This window comes from Scyliorhinus canicula, chromosome 1 (assembly GCF_902713615.1).
Source record: "Scyliorhinus canicula chromosome 1, sScyCan1.1, whole genome shotgun sequence".
In the NCBI taxonomy this organism is placed as follows: Eukaryota; Metazoa; Chordata; class Chondrichthyes; order Carcharhiniformes; family Scyliorhinidae; genus Scyliorhinus; species Scyliorhinus canicula.
The window spans coordinates 147,548,559-147,560,126 of NC_052146.1; positions in this window are offsets into that span (position 1 = coordinate 147,548,559).

Consider the following 11,568-nt stretch of genomic DNA (forward strand, 5'->3'; position numbering starts at 1 on the left):
ATGACTATTGAACAGAAGATTTTTGATTCCTGCTCAGAGCAACACACCCATTCTACTTTTGTGCGATGCGAAGTTAGGACATACACAATACTCATTTGTCTGGCATTTCACAGACAACCTAAGTCCCAAAACTCTGGCAGGCAGTCTGAGGTATTTCCGGGCGGAAAGGCCTCAGTTACAATATTGGGTAAGGATGATACGATGGCAATCTGTACCCCTGCCCGAAGCAGAAGTTATAACTTTTCCAAGGTTGGTTTGTCAATGCAGGCTGCACTCTGGGAAACCAGCAGTCGGGAGCTGCATCAAGGTGTGACGATGGAACATGAGCAACTTACCCATTCTCAGTGCTTACCCTGTCTCCATGCTTACTGTGCCCCTGTGTTCACTCAGCCCATAGAATTCCTACAGTGTACACATAGTTAGGGGCTGGTTTAGCTCACTGGGCTAAATCGCTGGCTTTTAAAGCAGTCCAAGCAGGCCAGCAGCGCGGTTCGATTCCCGTACCAGCCTCCCCGGACAGGCGCCGGAATGTGGCGACTAGGGGCTTTTCACAGTAACTTCATTGAAGCCTACTCGTGACAATAAGCGATTTTCATTTTTCATTTTTTCACAGTGCAGAAAGAGATCACTCGGCCCATCAAGTCTGCACCCTAACCTCTGCTGCAAAGTATTCATTTAGTACCTCGCCTATTTCCTCTGGCTTCACACATAGATTATTTATATTAGTGTGTATCATATAGTTTTTTAGAAGTGTTCTTATCGGTACTCTTAATGTTTAATAATGAGTTACACGCAACTTTGCACACACATTTACAATTATTGCCAGGACTCTTCACATTGTTTATAATTACGTTCATTTTGCTGCTCAGGGAAGTCCTATTCACCACTTAAGCTCTTGGGGAGGTTAGAATGGACTATCCTCCTGGTTTGGCACGTTTGGGAGCGATCTGTGCCCCACTTCTGCAAATGTCCTTCCTCCCTGTTCCTGTTTAGCACAGGGCTAAGTCGCTGGCTTTGAAAGCACACCAAGCAGGTCAGCAGCACGGTTCGATTCCCGTAACAGCCTCCCCGAACAGGCGCCGGAAAGTGGCGACTAGGGGCTTTTCACAGTAACTTCATTGAAGCCTACTCGTGACAATAAGCGATTTTCATTTTCATTTAATTTCTCTGCTATCTTGCAGCCTCCCTTTCATCCAGGAGGGTATTTCCTGTTCCCCCTTTCTACCCTGCCCTTCCTATCCCTCCCCCCTATTTCCTATCTTCTCCCCCTCCCCTCCCTCCACTTCGTTTCTGGTTGTGAACAGGTCTATAAAGAGGTTTGTGAACTTCTTTCACATGTTGGTGAATCTCCCCTCGGACCCCTTTATTGAGAATTTAATTTTTTCCAGTTGCAGGAACTCGGCCAGGTCTGGGACCCATTCCTTGGCCCTGGGTGGCGCTGTCAACTTACGGCCCAGCAGAAGTCTCCGCCTGGCGATCAGTGAGGCCAAGTCCAGGGCATCCACCCATTTTGTGTCCAGAGCTCTAGATGCTTTCATACCATGAAGACCACCACAGATGGGCATGGCTCCAACTCAACTCACACCACCCTGGACATAGCCTTGAAAAAGGCTGCCCAGAACATGTGGGTGAAGTTGGCCAGACCTCCCTGACAACGCTCGCACTATACTCCACCTACGGGAAGAACCTGCTCATGCATGTCTTGGTTAGGTGCGCTCTGTGACCCACCTTGAGCTGCAGCAGTTTTAGCCCGCTGCAGTCCTCCCCCTACCTCCATGCCCAGCTCCTTCTCCCATTTCCATCTGGTCTCGTCCAGAGTGTTCCTGACCTTTTATGTAAGTCGTCTGGAGATGTCGCCACATTTGTCGTCCCCTTCCCAGTCCAGCCCTACCATTGGGCCCAGAAGTCTGTGTCCAGGTCTTTGGGGGAACATTTTTGTCTCCATGAAAGGAAGTCACGCAGCTGCAGATAACTGAGCTCGTTCCCTTTCGGGAGTTGGAGCCTCATTTTGAGTTCCCCCAAGCCAGTCTATCGTCCATAGACATGTCCTTCACTCTCAGTGTCCCTCTATCCTCCCTCCATGTCCCAAATTTGGGCTCTGTCATTTTGAGGGCATCTTCTATTCCTAGCTCTGGTTACTTTGATGTTCCATTCTCGGAGATGAACAAGAATCAACTTTAAAGCAAAAACAGTTGGCTGGATTCTCCATTCTTGAGACTAAGTGTTGTCCTGGGTCAGGATTCGTGGACTTCCATGACAGCAAAACGGGCATCGCACCTGGACCGATTCAGCGACTCTCAAGGGGGTAGCACTAGTGTCACACGGAACACAATTGATTCTGAGAGACGACCACATAGAGTGGACGTGGAGAGAATGTTTCCACCAGTAGGAAAAATTAGAACCGGAGGCCACAGCCTAAGACTGAAGGGACAATCCTTTAAAACTGAGATGAGAAGGAATTTCTTCAGCCAGAAGGTGGTGAATCTGTGGAACGCATGGCTGCAGATGGCTGTGGAGGCCAAATCATTGAATTCTTTAAGACATAGATAGATGGGGCGGGATTCACAGCAGGCCTCCTCCACTCCTAATGTATCACCTGGCGAACCATCTAGGCATAGCGTTAAGGCCTGTCAGGTCAAAGTTAGACACCAGTTACATTGGGACATGTGCAGGGAACATTAGAGTGATCGGAGCTAGGGCACATGTGTGTACATATTTGTTCACATTAAACACTGTGCACACTGGTACACCTTGCCTTGGTGATCTGTTTCATGTGTGTGAGGGATGGGATGACTGGGATAGGCTGGGCTGGCCAGGGAGGGGACATGGGGCGAGGGAGAGGGGCGGTGTGGAATGGGCAGACGTTGTGGGTGGGCTTGGCTCCCCACCCTCTCCTCTGACCTTCCCCATCACCGCCACCCCAGGGATCCGATGGCACCATTAATGGAATGACCAGCTTGCATGCAGGGATCATCCAGGTGGATGGTGGAAAGTGCTACCATGGGCAGGAGTCAGACATTGTCAAATTTTGCGAACAGCAAAGCTCATCCCAGGGCAGGTTGTCATCATCCTACATCCTATGGACCAGTCCTCTGTTCCTTCCAACGCAGGGTCCACATCCCCGTAGTGCGGCAGGAATGTATCACAGAGGGGGTTGCAGGCAGAGGAGGGGCTAAGAGTGGGAGGGGGATTTTGGGGTGGGATGTGTCCATGCCCCTGATCAATCCACCCCACCCCTTCCCCCAGTCGGTGAACCTGAAGGCAACCAGAGCATCCCTTATGTGTTGGTCCTGGCCCACACGTCGTGCGGCCTCCTGTGCCTGCCTGAGCCCCATGTCTTGTCCAGCCTTGCTCTTCCCTGCATCTTCCTCATCGGAGGAGTGTGTTCATGCTCCTCCTCAAGCTCATTGTCCCTCTCCTGCGCAATGTTGTGGAGGACGCAGCAGGCTGCCACGATGCGGGCAACCTTCTCAGCGTCACACTGGAGGGCCATTCCATAGCGGTCCAGGAACCTGATCCGCATATGCAAAATTCCAAAGCCTGTTCGGGTACATTGAGGGAGAATTCAGAATGTCTAATTCACCTAACAGCACGTCTTTCAGGACTTGAGGGAGGAAACTGGAGTACCCGGAGGAAACCCACGCAGTCACAGGGAGAATGTGCAGACTCCGCACAGACAGTGAACGGGAATTGAACTGGGTCCCTAGCGCAGTACTGTGAAGCAACAGTACTAACCACTGTGCTACCGTTGTCCTTGAACGAGAGGCATTGCTGATACAAGCGAGCCCTCATGCAGTGCCTCCTTTGCACTCCTTCTCCTCGGCCTGTTGAGCGGCTGGCTTTCCATCCTTACCGGCTGTCTCCTGTTCTGCTGCTGTATGCTTCGCTGCTGCATGCTCCACTGTTGCACGCTCCGCTGCTGCAGCTTCCTCCTCCTCGAGCAGCTCCAGCTCGGAAAGCCATCATTTCTGGTTGAATTCCAATATCCATTGTCTGCAGGGGGTGAAAGGCGACATGTTTGCATGGTGTGTACCCCTGTGTCCAACCAGGTCCAATGGGTTATACGGTGGCCCCAGCTGACACTGCAAACTCTGAACCCACATGTCCCCCTCCCCCGCTTCTACGCGCACCCCAGACCCCATTGGTGCCTGACAGCTCGGGAGCCTCTGGCCCTGGCGCTCGTCCCTCCTGCAAGAGGTACTGTCAGCTGGCACTACCCACGCCAGCGGTACGCTCCATGGCGCCTCTTTGGTGCCCAGTGGGAGCTACAGTGGAATTATATTTGGGTGGGTCATCTGATGCCCCGCCGGTAGGTAGCGGCTGGGTGGGGGGTGGTATAATGGAGGGTGGAGTATGGGGGCCGGAGGCACCCAAATGGCAGGCGTCACTCTGCAAAACCAAGGCCAAGGTGGGTGGTCAGTGAGGTACGCAGCCAAATGGCTACGTTGAAGGCCGCGGCAATGGCGGTCCCGTGTGCAATCGACCGAGACAACCTCCCCTAACCAAATCAGCCCGTGGTCGTGCATCTCCATATCCTACCACCTGTCTCTCCCTCATCAGCCACGGCGCTGGTCTCACTATTTTTAAAAGCACACTGAACCTCACTATCTGAAATTTTCCCCAGTGGAGGCGGAGGATCACGAAGCCCGTGCAAAATACCAGGTCGGGCCTGCTAATGTTATGCCAACACTGTTACTGTACTTGCCTTCTGGAACGCATTAATGCCACTGTTGAGTTAATGGAGAATTGCTATTTGCCGTGAAATCGTGCCTGCTATGCGGCGGGATTCTCCCCTAACCAGTGGGGGGGGGGGGCGGCGTACCGGCGTGAACCGGAGTGGCGTGAACCACTTTTCGGCGTCGGGCCACCCGCACCTTCAGGGGCGAGGCCGGCGTCGGCGGAGTTGGCGCCGCACCAACCGGGGCCTCCGCCAGCCGGCGCAAGTTGGCGAATGTGCGGGAGCGCCATTGTGTACTGGCGTCATCCCAGCACATGCGCAGGGGTGTTCTTCTCCACGACAGCCGTGGCGGACTGTTACAGCGGCTGGTGTGGAGGGAAAGAGTGCCCCCATGGCACAGGCCCGTCTGCGGATCGGTGGGCCCCGATCCTAGGCCAGGCCACCGTGGGCCCCCCCCTCCCCCTCCTCCGGGGCCAGATCACCCCGCGACCCCCGAGGACTCCGCAGGCCACCCGCAGAGCCATGTCCCACCGGTACAGACCTGGTTTCATTTACGCCGGCCAAAAAAGGGCTGCCACTCGACCCATCGCGGAGCAGAAAATCGGCGGGGGGGGAGGGGTTGCTGCCAACGGCCCCCGACTGGCGCGACGCGATTCCCGCCCCCGCCGAAAAACCGGCGCCAGAAAATCTGGCAGCCAGCATCGAGGCGACGGGGCGGGATTCACGCTGCCCCCCAGCGATTCTCTGGCCCAGGAGAATCGCGGGAGAATCCCGCCCATGATTTTGGCGTCGGAACCAATTCTCCGCCCATTTGCGTTTCCCGATTCCGGTGCGGCTGACAGAGAATCCCGTCCAGTGTATCTCCTTAACCAATGAAATAAACAGAGACAGGTGTGAAAAGGAAGACAAATTTAATGTCAAATCATGTACAGGAAAGTAAATCAATGGGGGAAGAAAAGAAAAACACGGAAGAGGAAACCAGAGGGAATGAACCTCCTCAGTTATCATGGCTTACTTAATTCTGAGTGCGAGAGGTTCAAAGGGGTATTTGCACGAATAATTACTCGATGTAACTTTCTGTGGTGAGTTGAATGTGCAATTAATAAGCAAATGCACAACTACAGGAAAATCATGGGAAAGTGAAGGGCAAGGCGCCATCCTTGCCAAAGGTAATCATGAACCAATGGTCCAGAAACTTGTGGTAATTCATGAGGTATCCTCTCTTTGCAGAAAGCTGCTGTCTGGTTTGCGCATTAATAATCATCCATGTGCATCATTCAGACGCCCACTCTGGGACGAGTACTGGCTCACTGGGATAGCACTGCTGCTTCACAGTGCAAGAGACCCGGGTTCAATTCCAGCCTTGGGGTGATTGTGTGGAGTTTGCATTTTCTCCCCGTGTCTGCGTGGGTTTCCTCTAGGTGCTCTGTTTTCCACCCACTTGTCTAAAAAGTGCAGGTTAGGTGGATTGGCCATCCTAAATTGCCACTTAGTATCCAGGGATGCGCAGGTTAGGTCGGGTTAAGGGGATGGTGGGGGATTGGATCTAAATAGGTTTCTCTTTCAGAGGGTCGGTGCAGACTCGATGGGCCGAATTACATCCTTCTGCACAATAGGAATTCAATTGAATTCTATGGGACCGGGTGTACACAGCGACACAGTAAGCCTGGGGACAGGCTAAGCACTGAGAATGAGTATGTTACACATGTTCCATCATCACACCTTGATGCAGCTCCCGACTGCTGGTTTCCCAGAGTGCAGGCTGCAATGACAAACCAACCTTGGAAAAGTTATAACTTCTGCTTCGGGCAGGGGTACAGATTGCCATAAGATTAGCCAATATTGCAACTGAGGCCTTTCCGCCCGGAAATACCTCAGACCACCCGCCAGAAGTTTGGGACTTTGGTTGTCTGAAATGCCAGACAAATGAGTATTGTGTAATGTAATACTTAGGCCCGTATGTCCCAACTTCGCATCGCACAAAAGCAGAATGGGTGTGTTGCTCTGTGCAGGGATCAAAGACATTCTGTTCAATAGTCACAATTTGCTGCAGGGCTAAATGTAAATCTGTAATTTTCCTGATGTTTAAAACAACATATGAAAATTTTTGATTTTCTTCCCATCCCTCAAGGTCAGTTGCGTTTCCTGGACTTAAATTTAATTACTCATGCCAGTAAGGTTCGACCTATTCTATACATTATTTCCATATAATGACAGTTTGTAAACCTTTTACATTTTCCTTGTTCTGTCAATCCAAGTTGAGCAACATTTGAATTTTTTTCAAGCTGTCTTGTTGCTTTGAGGGCATCTTTTATGTCTAGCTCTGGTGTTGCTTTCTCAGAAATAGTTTTGTTTGAAAGATAAACAGCCTTTAAGAAAACGCTAAAGGACTGTTTGTTACAAACAAAAGCTAAAGAGTGGCCATCCATGTGCGATTGGCTGGCTTGCCTGTCAACTAGGTCACTGTAAAAGATAAATGCACATTTATTGCACTTTTGAATACCCAGGACACCTCAGTGCATCTTACATAGAATTTACAGTGCAGAAGGAGGCCATTCAGCCCATCGAGTCTGCACCGGCTCTTGGAAAGAGCACCCTAACCAAGCCCATACCTCCACCCTACCCAATAACCCAGTAACCCCACCCAACATTAAGGGCAATTTGGACCCTAAGGGCAATTTATCACGGCCAATCCACCTAACCAGCACGTCTTTGGACTGTGGGAGGAAACCGGAGCACCCGGAGGAAACCCACGCACACATGGGGAAAACGTGCAGACTCCACACAGACAGTGACCCAAGCCGGGATTCGAACCTGGGACCCTGGAGCTGTGAAGCATTTGTGCTATCCACAATGCTACCGTGCTGCCCACTTACAACCCATGAAGTGCTTATGAGGTGTTGTCACAATACCGTAGAGAAGGAATTACTGGAGTGTATTTGGGATGGTTTTCTGGACCAATACGTTCAGGGATCAACTAGAGAACAGGCCATACTAGACTGGGTACTGTGTAATGAGAACGGAATAATTGGCAATCTAGTTGTGTAAGACTCCTAGGGGGTGAGTGACCATAATATGATGGAATGTTTCATCAAGATGGAGAGTGAAGTAATTAATTTTGAGACTAGGGTCCTGAATCTTAATAAAGGAAACTCTGATGAAATGAGGCGTGAGTTGGCTTTGATTAATTGGGGAACATTACTTAAAGGGATAAAAGTGGAGGCAATGGCAAACGTTCAAGGAGCACATGGGGGAACAGCAACAATTGTTTATTCCTGTCTGGGAAATCAGGGTTTAATGAGAGGGAGGAACTGAAACAGGTCGATTAAATCCCCAAGATTTGATAATCTCCACCCCAGCGTATTTAAGGAAGGAGCCCTAGAAATAGTGGATGCATTGATGGTCATCTTCAAGGATTCTATAGAGTCTGGTACAGTTCCTGAAGATTGGAGGGTAGCTAATGTAAGTCCACTATTTGAATAGGGAGATTGAGAGAAAGCAGGGAATTATAGACCAGACAAGCCTGACTTTAGTAGTAGGAAAAATTCTAGAATCCATTATCAAAGATTTTATAGCAGAGCACTTAGAAAACAGTGGTAGAATCGGTCATCGTCAGCATGGATTTATGAATGGGAAATCATGCTTGACAAATCTATTAGACTTCTTCGAGAATATAACTAGTAGAGTTGACAAGGGGAGCCAATGGATGCGGTTTATTTGGGCTTTCGGAAGGCTTTTGACAAAGTCCCGCATTAGAAATTAGCATGTAAAATTAAAGTGCATGGGATTAGGGATAGTGTATTGAGGTGGATAGAAAACTGGTTGGCAGACAGGAAATAAAGAGTAGGAATTAAGGGCCTTTTTCAAATTGACAGGCCGTAACCAGAGGGTTACCTCAGGAATCGGTGCTAGAATCCCAGCTATTCACAATATATATTAATGATTTAGATGAGGGAACAAAATGTAATTTCTCCAGATTTGCAGATGACACCGAGTTGGGTAGAAGGGTGAGTTGCAAGAAGGATGCAGAGATCCTGAAGTGTGATTTGGACAAGTTGAGTGAGTGGGCAAATGAATGGAAGATGAAGTATAATTTGGAGAAATGAAAGGGACTTTGGTCGCAAAAATGAAAAGACAGACTATTACTTGAATGACCATAAATTGGAAGAGGGGAATGTTGTCTGTGTGGGGTTTGCACATTCCACAACCCAATGATGTGCAGGCTAGGTGGGTTGGCCACACTAAATTGCCCCTTAATTAGAAAAAAAAGTAATTGGGTACTTTAAATTTCTTTTTTAAAAATTGAATTTGCTTGCAGCCAACTGCAAATAGGAACCTGGAGGCCGACTAGAAAATACCAGCCGGCTTCCTTCAATTGGCCTTGATCGATCCACAGGGATCTTAGTTGGAGACCTGGCATGGATGGATAACCCTGTCACTCAACCACCCCTACACCCCAATGCAATGTTAGCATTCATGTCAAGAGGGCTAGAATACAAGAACAAGGATGTACTTCTGAGGCTGTATAAGGCTCTGTGAGACCCAATTTGGAGTATTGTGAGCAGTTGTGGGCCTCGTATCTAAGGAAGGATGTGCTGGCCTTGGAAAGGGTCCAGAGGAGGTTCACAAGAATGATCCCTGGAATGAAGAACTTGTTGTATGAGGAACGGTTGAGGACTCTGGGTCTGTACACATTTAGAAGGATGAGGGGGGATCTTATTCGAACTTACAGGATACTGCGAGGCCTGGATAGAGTGGATGTGGAGAGGATGTTTACACTTGTAGAAAAAACTGGAACCAGAGGACACCATCTCAGACTAAAAGGGTGATCCTTTAAAACAGAAACGAGGACAAATTTCTTCAGCTAGAGGGTGGTGAATCTGTGGAATTTGCCACAGAAAGCTGTGGAGGCCAAATCACTGATTGTCTTTAAGGCAGAAATAGATAGATTCTTGATTAATAAGGGGATCAGGGATTATGGGGAGAAGTCAGGAGAACGGGGATGACAAAATATCAGCCATGATTGAACGGCGGAGCAGACCGATGGGCCGATTGGCCTAATTCTGCTCCTATGTCTTATGGTCTTATAGTCTTATCTCTCCAGATGGAGCCGGGGAACTGGCAAGATAGTTTGCGGAGCTATTTTTAGGACCATCCCTAACCAGGTCTGCCAACTATGATTGAATGTATTCCTGGGGGTTTCATTCCATGACTTGCTCCCACGCTCCAGCCATTAGTTGGCCAACACATCCATCGTTGTGATGAGCCTCCTTCTCACCCATTTGGAAAGCAAAAGATTCATTACTCAACTGGATGGTGCTTGATGGGTACCAACCAACCCAGCCCCCCCCATTTTCCCAATTTTTATATCTGGTAAAAAAAGGGAAATTATAACAAAAAAATATTTTTTTATGTCCCAATGATTTTTCTCCAGGGTTGCACAGAGTGTTAGCCTGGAGATTAACCCTGAATCCCTGGCGACTCCAGGGTAATTGTAGTGGTTTGGCAGCCTTATCTCTGCCTCCAATCCTGGTCCTTGTAGGACCAAAAAATCAAGGCCGAGGTGTCCAGACCAATGATATACATCTGGAAACATTGACTCCTCATAGCTAGTCCTTCAGCTGGAGTGCATTCAACTTAAAGAGTGCAGCATTTAAAGTTCAAGAAATGGTATAGGAAAAAAAGTCAATTTGAAATTGATTCACTTATTTGCAACCATTTGTTTATGTCACCAGTGTGCAGAATACAACTGGCGAGTGCAATAGGGAGCTCTTCAACTGATTGAATCTCTCAAAGAGCAATTCACTTTGTTCTCAATCTCCAACTCTTTTCCCATACCCCAGTGGTTTTTTTCCTCCTTCAAAGATTAATACTATTTCCTTTTGAAGGCTATTACTGAATTGTTATTCACCACCCTATCAGGAGTGCATGCCAAATCGTTACCACTCTGTGTAAACGTATCTTCCCTTCCAGTAAGAAAGAAAAAGTAATTGATCGGGAAAATAATTCAAACAAATAGTATTATGTCCAGCCATTCCTCATTTTCCTTGACCAACAGAAAGCCACAGAGCAATGTTTTTTTAAAATTTAGAATACCGAATTGTTTTTTACAATTAAGGTACAATTTAGCGTGGCCAAGTCGCCTACCCTGCACATCTTTAGGTTGTGGGAGTGAGACCCACGCAGACATGGGGAGAATGTGCAAACCACAGAGAGATGGCTGGTAAATTTTGAAAGTGCAGTCCATGACTGCTAAAGGAGTAAATCTCAATATTCTTTATATAGCAGCAGAGGAGACAGGACACAGCAGCTGGATCTCACAATTTCACCATCTCATACGGCTATGTTCAAGTTCGCTGTGTAGGGCAATCATACTTTGGATGATGGTGACGAGCCTTTTGCAAACCTGACTGTCTGCCTGACCTTTACCCTTTGACCTCCGTCGCTTAACAACAGCAGAACTCCTCAGATAGCAAAGACCTGTAAAGTGAGAGAAATAAGCGTTGTCTTAAGTTACCTCAAGGATTTTCAGCTTTGCTAACTTTGGTCAAAACTCTTTTCATGTATACAAATGGGATTTCAAAGATTGTCATGATATCAGCGTGGTGGAAGGCCAAGTCACATGTCTTCCTCTTTATCATAACATGCGGGCTTTGGCCTCAGCTGCCATACAATTGTTCATGCATTCACCCGCCTGGCATAGCTGCTCACTCACAAATACAAATTCACAGATGACTCCTTGTGATACCCTGCAAGAGGAGGATGGTGGTGCAGTGGTAATGTCACTCCACAGCTCCACATCACTAACCAGCCATCCAACTCACTGGGTCTGGGCAGCTAGTTCATGATGCAGAGCGATACCAACAGCACGGGTTCAATTCCCACACCAG